The sequence below is a fragment of the Rhopalosiphum maidis genome, chromosome 4, assembly GCF_003676215.2.
Source record: "Rhopalosiphum maidis isolate BTI-1 chromosome 4, ASM367621v3, whole genome shotgun sequence".
Classification (NCBI taxonomy): Eukaryota; Metazoa; Arthropoda; class Insecta; order Hemiptera; family Aphididae; genus Rhopalosiphum; species Rhopalosiphum maidis.
This window is the reverse complement of record NC_040880.1, coordinates 7,488,197-7,502,573: the sequence shown is the minus strand read 5'-3', so window position 1 is coordinate 7,502,573 and position 14,377 is coordinate 7,488,197. Positions and strand designations below refer to the sequence as shown.

At 26.5% G+C, this 14,377-nt stretch overlaps 1 protein-coding gene across 2 annotated transcripts in view; it reads right to left on the bottom strand.

The window, feature by feature from the left end:
• LOC113550008 (neuropeptide F receptor-like) overlaps positions 1-3,845 on the bottom strand; it is a 63,197-nt gene extending 59,352 nt beyond the window's left edge. For both annotated transcript variants that reach the window (XM_026951586.1, XM_026951585.1), the window contains exon 1: positions 3,316-3,845. The gene's annotated coding sequence lies outside the window, so the exon portion shown is untranslated. The remainder of the gene's footprint in view (positions 1-3,315) is intronic.
• Positions 3,846-14,377: the final 10,532 nt, after the last annotated feature.

Here is a 14,377-nt window from a genome sequence, read left to right as displayed (position 1 = left end):
CAGTTATTACTAATTTTAATAGGTTAATTAAACTAAACGCGTTATTATATCTACTTTAATAATGTGTTTTTATGTTATAGAATAAACGGGAAGATAATATACTTAGGCAAAAATTATGTCATAAAGAAGAAAAATAAATATTTTTCTTAGGTTTCATATTAAACTTAAATATTGACTTTACTTACAAAAAGTGTATTAATTAAAAATATCTACCTTTGAAAATATAAATATATTATAAATAAACATACTATAAAATAGTTTATCACCATTTTTCAACATTAGATTAGATTTAAAAAAACAGTTTAACAGTAACATTTTATTAGAATATTCCACATACAATTTTCTGTACAGTTTTTTAATTGTCGATGTATTTTAATCTTAAAATACCTGTTACATGTATAGATGAAATAAATACTTTCAAAATACAAGCTGTAGGACATTAAAAATATCAAAATATTTACCCATGCATTATCTTCAATATTTTTATTGTGCGTACGTTATGTCTTTAAAATAATATACTAATTATATGCAATATATAGTTTTTTAATATTGCTATTTTTTTAAGATTATTTATAATTATAATGTATATAATATGTTGTATTTCTAGTTTAAATTCGATGAACGTATAGAATGTTGATTAACAATCAATGATAATGTGTGTATGATCATTTTTTTTTTTCGTAAAAATTATAAGAAGTATTTAAGTTTTATCTGACCTTATCTATCGATTGGAATTTTTATCTAGTTGGTACTATTTCAATAAGTAAACATTTTATATTTGATTAATGAATTAGTTCCTTCAAGCGTATTAGAAAATTATCTGTAGGTCATTGGTTTTCGCTAATTTGTTGTAACCACTAATAAAATCATCACATATTATTTATTTTATTAGGCACATTATATTATATTATTTATTTAATAAAGTTTATATACAGATATAATATGGATGTAGAACAATATATTTCAATTAAAAGTTAATATTAGACACTAACTTCCAAACGTGATAGGAATATAATGGCTATTTTATAGCAAATCCAACTTTATTTAAAATCATGTTCTTTTTTTAAAAAGTTATGTGTTTATAATTTAATAAAATTACTATTTTTTTTCTTATATTTATAATCATAGTAGCTACCTTATGTTAATAAAGTTTTTTAATTTTCAAACAAAAAAAGAAAATTTACCGTATGTTGGATAAACTATAATTGAAAAATATTAAATATAAAAGTCAATACTGCTCTCAAGAATATATTACAATTTTATTATGATAATAAATTTTTATTTTACAAAAATAGTATACATAGGTATTTAAATTACAATATATTATGAGTGGAAACAATGCATATAAAAGCAATCCCCACCCGGTCGTCTCATTGTTGATACAGAAGAAAAAAGAGTAATCACATTTACTCCGTAAAAATTAAAATTAAACCGTTCCATTTATTTTTATTTCGAAACAACTGATAAATGATTATTATAGTTTTGAAATGTATAATATGTTATATGTAACAATTATAATTATTTAGAGTACTATCCTATGACAGTATGATACCGATGTTCGAACAAAGAGATAATTATTCTGAACACCAGATATTTTGAGTAACTGGACCGGCCTTTTAATTATTTTAGATCTACGCTTTTAATAATTTATAGGGAATTCTGTTAATATAATAATTATACAAAGCTTATACATTGTAATTAAAGTGTCCCTGAATCAGGTATCGGTTAAATTTATTGCAATAGAGTATATTATGCCATCGACTATGTTTATTTTTAGTTTCCAAGTTCGAGAACCTAATTGATGCAATACATTATACTTGTTTTTCAGAGACATGTATTATGACTACGAGCAAAGTTCTTTTATATTTGCACAGACGAATATATTAACAAATAAATTGCCTTGTACACAATTAATTTACCGCCCACCCATTAATTGAATTGTATTCATTCGCATCCACTTCGAAATTAATGAAATATTTATTTGCGCAAATAAATAACATAAAAATTGTTAGTGTCGTACATATAATATTTTGTATGACAGAATAATGTAATCTTGGAACAACACGTAATTTGCGTATATTGCAATAATTATTATAAAACTCCGTATTAGATATTAGTAGATACGGTACGTAAATGACTAAGAAGTAAATACTATATTTACTAAATAGTCTCATTTTCTTGGAATTAGTTGACCAACTTAGAGGGATTTATTTTTCATAATATAATTATTATTTTTTTCATATACTTACAAAATAAATAAACGTGTTTTTTTTTTTTTTTAATTATTTTTGTAGTCAAGCCGAAAACTAATTTCTCCGTCGAAGAAAACCTTAAACGGTTTTATAATCCTTCCGTAAAGTAAAACGATAACGTGGTACGACAGTTGTGTGACGTAGTTTTCTTATACCTACGTGCTTAATCATATTATAGTTTTTGCTCTTTAAACCAAGGAAAGATTTCATACTAATATTATACACCTAGTTACATACAACAAGGGTGTTTAGAAACCGCATCACGCACATACGGAACGAGCAGTTCACTACCACGACCGTTAGCATAACAAGACATTTTCTGATGGTGATTCAAAAACATTACTGCAATAAATTTACCTTTATAATAGATAGAAATTTATCACTTGCTATAAATTCTTAAATTTGTTGCTGTACGGGGAAGGAGGTCAATAACCGAGAACCCACCAGCGGCGGATTGCCACTAGTTGTAGTGACGTATTTGAGTGTGCAAATTACATTCATAACGATAGAATAGTCAAATTGGTATTGAATCAAATAAAAACCATTATTTCTGGTTAGTGGTAATAAAAATATTCAAGAAATGTATTAATACGAGGAGACAATGAGAAGATTTAATCACCTCCTACTGTCCTCTCTGGTCAAGATACACCACCATAGCCAAGGCATCGGCCTAACGAGTTTTATAATTTCTAACGTTTGATTACAACTACAGAACGGTTTAATAGTTCGATTCAATTATATTTTTTTTTACTAATGTTCGTATTAATGTATTAGTATTATAAAAAAATAAAATAATGATTAAACACTCATGACTATATTTTGTGCGGAAAATCGAGATTTTTACGGTAACTCGCTAGCACCATTCGGGCCTGTATGACAGTGACAAGGAAATAATATAATATAATCACAAACACAAGCTGTACGGTACGGCGCTGTCATTATAGTCGATGAGATGTACTATAAATAAATACGTGTGGGTTACTATAGGTATAACGGAGAACAAATAATGCCGATTATTCTATGAGTATCATGTTATTATTATTACGATATCACACACGCTTACCTTTCGGATTGTAAACTCTCCAGGCGTCCTTCGCCTACAATTACGTTGGTTTGAGTACTGTATGCGCGAAGAAATTGATATAAACGTGTTTTAATTCAATCTCAATATCTCATTTGTTTTTTATTATTATTATTTCGATTTCCGTTTGTCCCGCGGCGAACACGCAGATCCACACGACACTGACCACTATAATCGATGGCGAGGAAAAGATTTCAAAAATATGCTTATACGGTATTGAATTATACGTAATGGACAACGCCGAAATGAAGTAAGAATGAAATCAGGAACGGAGAAAACAGAAGTTTTTCGATCCCTCAGCTACAGTAATATAATATAATTAAATTATATGCGATCGTGTTTGTGCTTTCCGGAAACAGATCCGAATACGACAAGAACGTTTACTTCCGGCCGGCCGGTATCGGAAACACCGCGTTCGATGGCCGCCGCCCGCCGAGCACTGCTGCTGCTGTACAATACACACGCGCGCACACCCGTTCGTCAACGTTTGCTGCTTCTGCTGCTGCTGCTGTTGACGGCCCACCGCCACTGAGACACCACTCGTCGTCGCCGTCGCCGTCGCCGTCGTCGTCGTTTGCCGTCGTTGGTTAGCGTCCTATATAATGCACACACACACTTGTTGCCGTGGCGGCGGCGGCGCTTACGTCCAAAACTCGTGTGCCGGCAGCAGATAACAATATAATAACACAAACACGAATCTGCGTCGAGCTCACCGAACACCACGTATATTATACGGCACCTGCGTGATATCGGAGTCAGATTAATGGTCGTTTGTGGTTGTGTAGCGATGCATTCTTGCTACCCCTCTAATCAATATAGCGAGCGATTTTTAAATATTTTTGATCGGTTTTGCATTAAAATAATTAAATTATTTTTTCTCTACAATTTGTACGTAAACGATGTTTTTAACACGAATTTATTTTGGAAAAAGTGTTACTGTAACACCCCCTCCCCCCAATTGGATCCTATACGTGCATAATATTTAATACGATTTGTTTCGTGTATAGTAGGTGTATATACAATATAAGTATAGTTCCCAAATGTATTCTCTGTATGGCACATTATTATCACGCATAATTTATTTTAAACAAAATTATTTTTTTATTAATAACCCTAATAATGTATATATATATATATATTTCGCCTCGGGATCATTATGTTATCGGTTCTTAACAAATCAATAGAAATACGTTTTGATTTTTTTGTTTTCTTTCACGTACGTGACAACTACTTTTAGGGTAGTATTAAAAATAATCAAAAAGTTACATGACTTGTGCTGAAATGAGATCGATTTCTATGTTATTCTTGTTAGTTCTACTGTAAATAGCTACTAGCAGAGAGTACTACTGAAAAAATAACTATATATAGTTTCTCACAGTATAGCGAAATACCAGATAATGAGTTTTGCAACCTACGTGTTTCAACTTTGGTTGTTGTTTTTTCTTGATTAAGAAAATTTTAATAATTGTCCAGAATATTCGTTATTTTCTTGAAAACTAGTAATAATATAGTATATAGTATTAATATCATGTCAATATATTTTCTCAAACTGTTCAGCATTGTAGTAAGTACTAAAGTGTAAACATTAAAGGTTTAAAAAATGTATATTTTTCTTCAGATTTACTTGAATAGAAACACGAATTGCTTTTAATCATTCATTATTTTATAATAATTATTCTGTTATCATTAACTGTTAATAAATAAATTACAAAACATGTTTTTGTTTTTTATTTGAAACCAAAAAAGTTAAATTTCAAGAATAAAATACGAAACATATTAAGAAATAAATGAATAATGTTTAATATAAATTTAAATATTTATTTACTATACAAAACGCAATTGATGCAATATTGAGATTTAATATTTCTTTTTATATTAGTTTTTACTTTATTTTAGAATAGTTTATTTTTTTTAATTTATAAAATTTTCTTATTTGCAAATATCTACGTGGTTTCACATCTTGACAGCCAATATATTTCAATTTGATATTATATATTGTTGGTGTATTGAGAACAATTCAAAACTTTAATTGAATAATGTTTAATGTAACAGAAAAACTATTTCAATATAATATTTCTGTTTTTATTATTTATACAGTGCATTTTCTTCAACTCTAATTTAGAATATTAACACTGGATATTTATTGTTTCCCAATGCAATAACATTTTTATTGTAAATTAATTATTATTTATATCGAACAAAAATAAAAAGCATTCACAATTTTAAACTACAATAATATTTTTAATGTAATAAATAATTGCTGTTGTAAAATATAATCGTTAAAAGAGATAACAAACATAATATTATAATAAGTTTATTTTTACTTAGAGAACTCATCTTCTACGGTCTATACAATTTCAAATAGTTATTATATACTGTTTAAAGCTCGTCAGCGTACTTCTTTTTATATTTTTAACACTTAAAGGGTAATGTATCCTTAAATCAGTTTTGAATGTTTATTTATTTTTAAATATTAAACTATATTTATTTTAAAAAAAGCATTGCCATTCCTGTAATTATAATTTATTCATAGCTTTTAATAAAACATAAGGCTATAGGATAATGGTATTATCAAAATGTATTAAACGCTGTTTATAAAATTAAAATACAACGTGAAACGTACATTTACAATTAAACTTAAGAAGCTTTTTCTACGGTAAAGGGATAGCTTTTATATTGTGTGTTTAAAGAAAATAATAAAGTTTTAGTACAGTTGTAATAGAAATGAATAATTATTATGTTAACTTCGAAAATGTTCATAAACATCTCCGAACAAAATGTTAAAAAGTTTTTATTAATTAGCACGTCGAAGTTAATTATGAAATATAAACGTGGAACTAACCTAGTTTTATAATTTTATTAATTGTATGATTTTAACAAAACTATTTAAAAGTTTAACATTTAAAAATAGTCAAGTATAACATTTAAAGTTTTTAATTAATATATTTTTAAAAATAACTTCGATTATTGTTATATGTCAAATGTCTGTAATAGGTATTCAAAAAATAATAATATTCATATTGTTCAGTACAATTTTTATAAAAGTAATTTTAAATAACAACACTTTAAAATTAGTATTAAATCTATAAATAAAAATAAAACAGAACCTTTATACAAGACATTTCTAAAGCAAGAACATCGATTTTCGATTAACTTTCAAAATTAAAAATATGACCTTTGTCCTTTGCGTAACGAAAATGTATTAGATCTTGTTGTACTTAGTAAGAATACCATACAATTGATTAAAAAAAATATGCGAATGCAAGGAAGTACCTATTTGCTCTATTGGTTAGGATAAAAACGATATAAGAACACTTTACTATCATAATTATTTCTGTTTGTTTGAAATTGGATACACATCAGGACTTAGGAGCATACATTGGGTTTTTTTTAAACTTAAAAAACCTGCATAAATGGTATCTATTTAAAATATTTCACAAAGTAGCAGTAAAATAAATAACAAAATATTGTCATTAACAGACTCATGTATGTTGCACTTATATTAGGGCTTTAATTTTAAGGGACATACAAATATGACTAAATTATATGCCTATACAGCATTAATTAACAATATCTATTATTACCTTTGAATATTATGCATACCTATACATAAAATATCTGGCCTCTACAGTCACATAAAATGTATATCACATTATTATTTATTTTCGATCCAAAGGTATTGCATAAAATATTCAATACTTTGTTAATTTGTCACGGATTTCGATTACAGTCGACCGTGCGAAACATCAATTATTTTTCGTTCGCACGTCGGTTCAATATACGTGTAAAACTCAGTGATAATGACACGACTGTATATACCTGTGAAACGACTGGGACACATAAAAATGGTTAATAGTGTTCCGATAACGACGACACCACGTCACTGGTGATCGATGGATAACGAAATATTCGAAGCCTTTGAATGTCTACAAACTTGAGTTTATGATAAATTATTTTACGCGAAATTACGATTCATATATTGGAATCCAAAAACAGTATAGAGCAAATTGATAAAAATTTTACCTGATAAGAAAAATACATTATTAACTTAAAGCTACCTTTTTTTATTTTTATTATAACAATAACGTATTTCTACGATTATTAATAAAGTTTACGGTCTATTTTTAGAGCTGTCACAACCGGAAATTCACGTTAACAATCCTTGGTAAGAATATTTCCTTAAACAGCAATTTTTAACAACGTTGGGCTGGGAAAATCCCAGCATTACCGAAAGCTGTGAATATTGTCAATTGTTTTCAGTTATTATAGATAGTTACATCTCTTGATCTATGTATTATTTAAGTATTATTTATTATCATTACTTAAATATATTTTATAATTTCAAAATATATTGCAACACTCTGTTGTATAGTATGGAATGGTTATTGATCATTAAGTACAGTTAATATTTTTAGCAGAAAAACGAGTAATTGTTTTCAGAGTAAGTACATACAATATAATATGTACTATTTAACTATTAAACCTTTTAAAGTAGTTTTTAGATCCTGAGAGGAGTAAGCAAACTATAAAAAAAAATTGAATAAAACGTCAATCAAATGTTTTGTTGATTATTTATTTTTATTTTAGAATTATGAAAACTAAAAATTACTCCCGACATAAACATAGTCGTAGTGTTGTAATGTTTTTTTTCTTTTACTTATATTTTTACTCCGACGAATTTTAGAATTGTCCAACTGTATGTATTGTATACATAAGTTTTAAATTTTTACGAGAACGATATTATAGTTGTTAATATATTTAAGTGTTATTGTTTCTTTTACTGAAATCATCACTTTTAGTTTGTATAACAACTAATTTCACATTAAAGAACACACTACAGGGTAACGTATTGTACAATAAGAATTCATTTACCCATATAATTCAAAAAAGACGTTTGTGCGAAATTTACTTTTCAATTTTCACTGAAGTGAAATGTACTGTGGAGATACTATGTGACTGAGTACGGTCTTAAAGTGATGGTTCACCGCTAAAAGTTTCAGTGCGGATGGGATTTCTAATGATGACTGTCTATATGGTATGGCTCATCTAGTATTATACCCACTAAATCACTGGGGCCATATTGCTCTATAACTTCACTTGACAATTATTTATGTGTTACAAGTTATGGTAAGCTATAATAATACATATTAGGTTAAATGTTAATAATAATAATAATAATAATAATTTATTTATTCCATCAAACAAAAGGACACTATAATGTAATGATACTTAACAACATTTAAACAAGATATGAATCTCCTGAAAAGTTAATGGATGTGCAAGAGGAGTGAGCTCAACCTGTTATTATAATTAGGTATATAATTTTATTATACTAAGTTATAAACAAAGAATTTGATTTAACAGATAAAGTTGAGTAATATAATTAATAATGAAGTAATAATATACTTTTTAATTTTGATATACACAGACATTTTTTAAATGATTAAAAACATGATTATAACAACATTTAATAAACTTGTATTTAGGACATTGTTGCCTAAAAACTATTCTTATTTTAGAAACGATGACATTGTGCTTAGATTTAAGTCAGATAGAATAACTATTATGACTTGGAACCAAATTGATTTTAATTATAAGATTTTAGATTATATTGAAAATACGTGTACGGTTGATGAAATCCAGTAGTTTTTCAGTGGATGTGGGTTCGAGCCAAGGTATTCCGCAAGAGTTGGATGAATCATGAATATTATTAACTTAAGAGGATGCTTCATAGACACGCGTTGTCTCCGTTTTACAACATAGTAAAAATTGTTTCACGCGAGCAAGGACCACTCAGCCAAGTTAAGCGACCAAATTTTCACGCAAGAAAGAAGATATTTTGAACTGCGTAATATCGTTTTTATTTTTTTGATATGAGAACTAAAAAAAAAGTTATTCAAGTTTGAAAAAGACAAAAAAAAATAGATTTTGAAACGATAAGAACTTTATTTGTATTAGTCATATCAAAAAAAAAAAAAAACATCCGAAATCTTCTCTTTTTAGTGTGAAAATTTGATTGCTTAACTTTTACTACAGTCTGAGTGGTCCTCGCCCACGTCCAACGATTTTTACTATGTTGTACGTCCGTAAGACGGATACAGCGCATGTGGGTGAAGTTAATACTGTTCTATTGAGTTTTATAAAATCGGTATACAGATACACGACATGTCAATTTTATTTTAAAGTTATTGCTATATCGAAAAAAATCTAAAACTATCAATGTAAAATAAAAATTATTAAGAATTAAAGGAAAAGTGGTAGTTCACTTGACCTAAAATATCTTCTAAAATAATGAATCATGGATATATCATTTTCTATATTAAATTCCATTCAAGATGATCTTAAATTATTAAGTAGGTGATTGGATTATATAACTTTAATATCGATTATTTTGGATCTTTATAACATTTTTTAATAAATACACACAAACACAAATTTAATAATGTAATTTTATAAACATACGTAGACAATATTTTTGAAAGTACATTACTTTAATTAAACATTTGAATATTTAATGTTACATATTATCAGTTTTAAATGTTCCGATGTCAACACTAATTTTGAACCAATTTCATTTAATCATGATAATACTGTTTTATAATAAAATATATACAATATAATACGACATCTTGACGGTAGTCGCGTGTAATTCTTCTTATTGGTGACAATTCCATTTTATATTTCACCGAATATTATATTATACTTTTAAACAGTAGAAAAACACGTGCCATGGAAATGGTTTAATTTTAAATATGATTTCCTTCTTTGTGTGTAAAGGCTATTCACGTCTTATAGATGTCATCGTGTCATTTTTCATAAAACCTCTTATTTTAAGATTTTAAACTACAAAATAAATATAATATTATGCACCCTCGAATCCACGGATCCGGGCACGTCACTTTAGTGACGACTGCAAACATTCTCAACAGTGGTTGTATTATATTATTATACAACAATTTAATTAAATACCCATTAATGGGAATTTGTATTCAACGAATTCAAAACATAATAATAGCTAATACGCATGCAAATTCGCAATGTTAAGCAGTTGGCAATTATTAACATTCAAGTAAATTTTCATTAATCTAATAAAATTATCTGTTACGATATAATATTTCTTTTTATCAACTTAAATAATATTCAATGAGCAATAGTTATTTGAAAATCATATTTCTCAATCAGCATTGGATGTACACTTATTTATTTTTTAATAATTTCGTTTTCCTTAACATTGTTTTAGCTATAATTTTAATTTGAATATAGTTATATAAGCAATTATTCAAATATTACAATTAAAATTTTACTAATTAACTTTTGTAATGCTTAAATAAATCAATTTTTTTTAAATTAAAATATGATTAACAGTGTAGTTTGCTGTGACTGGCAGACAAATTTATTCATAAAATATTCAACATCTATGGATCTGTCAAACCGTATTCATTATTTTGGCTTTCAGATGCACACGTAAATGCTTGTTTTTTGGTATCAGCGTTTGTACACACAAATTAATTTATTTTATTAACGTATATAAATAAAAGTTGTTGTCACTAAAACAACATAATACACAGTAACAAGCATAAACCACCTATATGTGTATAATATTGAACAATATTCAATAGAAAGGTACACCACTCTGTATACTATAGATGTCCACTGATGGGCACACTAATATTTGTTTACGTGCCATTACAGAATTTGTTTGTTTTCGTGTTTAATGAATTTATCCTATACAAAATATGTTGGCGCGAGTATACATTTTATGAAAATTTAGTCAAGTCATAAATTAAAAAATGGGAAGGTTCGTTTTGCCTTGGGATATTATATTTTAAAATTGTTTTTATAGAAGTTATTTATGTTTTGTTAGTATTTTGTTCTGTCTCGGCAAAACTTTAATACCTCCTCATTAATTGTAAATAACTATTTATGTGATAGCTGTGGCATGATTATAATGTTGAAAGTAAACATTAAATAACATATAAAAAAAACAATTCATATTCAAACTTTTACCTCAAACTTCAACTTCATAAATAATAACTATAGTTGTATTATTGCTGATATATTAATATTTAAAATAGCTATTAAAAATGTCATCAAAAGATTTTTGATGTTTCCACTTTAATTTATTGGAATAATATAATTTATTAGTATTACTTAGTATTTAATTTTTACAACACAAATATAAAATTATAAAACAATAAAACAAAAATAAGATTCAGTTGGTTATCAAAATTCTATGTTTATTTCAGATAATATCTTAAACGTATAAAAATGCAACTAATGTCATTAGAGGCTATAATCTATAATAGTAGATAATTTTAGACTTGTTCATATAATCAGTGAGTCGTAATGATATGACTAAATGTACTTATAATGTTATTATACATAAATAATTGAGATTATTTTTATATCGAATACAGTAGTGATAACATGACTATATTATGTTAACATTTATTTTAGTATTTTACACATAGGTACATAGGTACTGTTTATTAAACAGCGTAGGGAGAAATTATGTAAATTACACAAATAAAATTATAATTTTCAATCCAGATATGAGATGCAATTTTAATTTAAAAATTAAGTATATACTACTATATTGCAGAGTGGGACAAGGTTTTTTTTTATATCAAGTTGCCAACGCTGAAAAGCAAAAACAAATGATGACTCACTCTGTACATTATAAAACAGTTTATAAATAATTTTTATATTTTAAATGCGACTGTTTAAGTATACACATTATTGCATGCGTATAAAAAAGTTATTTGTATCCATAAATTACAGTATTATAAAATACATATTATTTAGGTATTTATAAGCCATGAATTGAACTCGATTCAAAAAAATATATGAACTCATAAATGATAAAATCCAACAGTAATAACAATGAATGAATTTCTTTTTATTATATACAATCGTTGGTGTATATATAGTATATATATATATATATATATATTAATATATACGTTTTATTTAAGTACCAATACTTATTTGATCTCAAAGTATGTTGATAAAAATATGATTCAGTTGGTATAAAAAATAATTGATATTTTTTTATTAAAACAGAACAATTGAATATTATGCAGCATTTATATATTATTGAAATTGATCATTATTGTTTGTAACATTGAGTTGATAAAAATGGATTATCCCCAAGAATTTTAATCTGTGTGATATTAAAATGTTATTTCAAATAAAATATTATTCAAGAAATGCTATTGATAATAATCACTATAAAAACAAATCAAAAAACATTATTTTAAACTTTAACAAAATGTAAATACTTTTGTATCGTTATATAATTTGAAAATGTCTCTCAGAATTGATAATTATTATTATAATATATCATATAATAATATTTGAATAAACTTTAAAATACTCGTGTACCTGTATAAATTATAATAAAAATGAAGTAATTTATTCTTAATTTATGTCAATATATTTCATTCTACAAAATTTAATTATTCTTAAAGTTTTTTCTACATCACTAAGTTTTTGTTTAAAATATTCGATTACGACATGAATATCTCGAGAAAAAATAATATGTGGGTGGGTAGGTTTTAGTTATAATCGAACCACATTTTTTTTTTTTTTTTTTTTTAATAATTATTGAGTTCGGCGGCGCTACTTATATCGTAAACATAATTATTATTTAACTAATGCACACGTGAGTCTTTGTTAATGCAATTTTAATTTATGACTTTTTATCAGTTAAATAACTAATATTTGAACATCTATTCATTGAGGTATTATATTTTATATATTATGAATTATGATATTTTAATGCGTGTTTAATGGTTTTACATTTTGTACATTTGAGTTATCGGGTTATGCAAACCACAGAATAATTTCCATTCGCGCTACAATTTTGCCTACACAACACCCCGTCTCATACTTAACATGCTACATCGGCATTTAAATATTTAGTTAATTCATCGTAATTTATTAAGAAAACACTGTAGATAACCCCAGTGGTGTCCTTTAGGGGGCAGACAAGGAGAGAATTTCCCAGCACCTGATATTAAAAGCAGTACGATGATGAGCTGGATGTTTGTGAAAAATATCCCTAATTATATAATATTGAGTACTGGTAAATTGCTGTCACAATCATGATAACGTGTATTGACTGTATCATATGTGGTCGTGCACAATAGGAATAATATTATTACAATTTCATATAATTTTATTTATAATATATTTTTTTTCATTCTAGCGCTATAAAATAGTATCAATTGATATTATAAAAATTCTAAAAACAAAATATTTTGGATTTCTATATCTGATATTATTTAGCATTTTGTATTTTTGTTCATGTCTTCATCTTTTACCTTATAGTAGTTGTGTTGACTGTTTAGCACTGTAATTTGATTTGTTTGGTTAATTTTGAATAATTTATGATTATGCTAAGTTATAAGTTAGGTACCTACTATATATTCATAATATGGATTTCATAATCACCCACATTAAGAATAAAATAACACTGTGATAGTACTATAATACAACAAAAACACTTAATTAATACGTTTTCGAATCGTTGTATATTTTAAAAAACAAAGTTGCTAATTATTACATTAAAATAGTTAATTATTATTTATAAATATCACTATTTCATAATAAATATTGAATAGTTGTTCGCTGATCAGTGGCGTATTTTCAATTTTTTTCTGGGTGGGGTTTAACAAATCCGACATAATATAGATAGGTACTGATATAAAGAAATAATTTTTAATAGATTATAAGAATTAAAAATAGTTGTTTTATTATATTTTAAAGTACAAAATCCAAGCGTCTTTTTTTTACAATTATTTATGTTTATCTAATATGGGTATCTTATTAAGTGGTAATACATACAATACAAGGAAAAGTTTAGTTACGCGCAATGGCGGGTTTTTGAGCGTTCGACCACGTCCGTTGGCTAATTTTAAACTATATTTTATATAAATATTTTGTTCGCGGAAAAAATTGCATCGTCCACGCGTGCTTACATAAATCGGAGTTTGTGAATATGTAAGAATTTTTTTTTTTAGAGGTTCTGGGGGGGAGGGTC